The sequence below is a fragment of the Phoenix dactylifera genome, unplaced genomic scaffold (genome assembly GCF_009389715.1).
Source record: "Phoenix dactylifera cultivar Barhee BC4 unplaced genomic scaffold, palm_55x_up_171113_PBpolish2nd_filt_p 000557F, whole genome shotgun sequence".
In the NCBI taxonomy this organism is placed as follows: Eukaryota; Viridiplantae; Streptophyta; class Magnoliopsida; order Arecales; family Arecaceae; genus Phoenix; species Phoenix dactylifera.
The window spans coordinates 68,665-69,606 of NW_024067964.1; the positions used below are offsets into that span (position 1 = coordinate 68,665).

At 41.1% G+C, this 942-nt stretch overlaps 1 pseudogene; it reads left to right on the top strand.

The window, feature by feature from the left end:
* Window positions 1-639: 639 nt before the first annotated feature.
* LOC120106526 lies at window positions 640-737 on the top strand (annotated as a pseudogene).
* The last annotated feature ends 205 nt before the right edge of the window (window positions 738-942 follow it).

The window sequence follows — 942 nt, forward strand, 5'->3', positions numbered from 1 at the left end:
TTAGCTTGACCTTGCATGAAAGATTGCAAAGTTTCTTCGAGACTGGGTTTTTGAGGGGGTGCGTGTGCATAATGAGGTTGCGGTGGTGGAGGAGTTGGGTTATATACTTGTTGAGGTTGGTCATTCCTCCACCTGAAATTTGGATGGTTCTTCCATCCAGGGTTGTAAGTACCCGAAAAAGGATTATTGAAAGATTTTTGATAGGTATTCATAACATTGGCCTGATCGTGCAAGACTTCCTTGAATGCGGGTATTGTGGGGCAATCAGTGATGAGATGGCCAGGCATCTCGCAAATCCTACAACACTCGTTGTTATGCTCTACGGTCTTGACGGGTTCAATCCTTCTAAGTTCAATTTCCTCTACCTTCCTAGTAAGGGCTGCCATTTTAGCTTGAATATCATCCTGAGTATTAAGGTTGTAAAGGCCCCCGTGTGGAATGCTAGTAGTCTTAGGCAAGGGTTTATTCACTCTATCCCCTGTATCCCATAATTGTGCAGTCTCTGCGAGAGAGTCTAAATAGTCCCATGCCTCATCGGGTTGCTTTTCCAGAAATAAACCATTGCACATAGTTTCTATAAATTGTTTCAACTGTGGGGACAACCCTTCGTAAAAGAAACTAATGGTTCTCCATGTTTCAAACCCATGATGAGGACAAGAGAGAAGCAAATCTTTAAATCTCTCCCAGCATTCATAAAATGTTTCATGGTCTTTTTGTTGGAAGTTACTAATGTGTCTTTTCAAAAAGTTAGTCCTTTGTACGGGAAAGAATTTTTTCAAGAATTCTCTTTGCATATCCTGCCATGTTCCTAGCGATCTAGGTCTCAAGGAGTTCAGCCATATTTTGGCTTTATCCTTTAAGGAAAAAGGAAACAAGGTCAATTTAAGGACATCTTCCGATACATTTGGCACTCTAAATGTGATGCTAATTTCCTCAAAATCC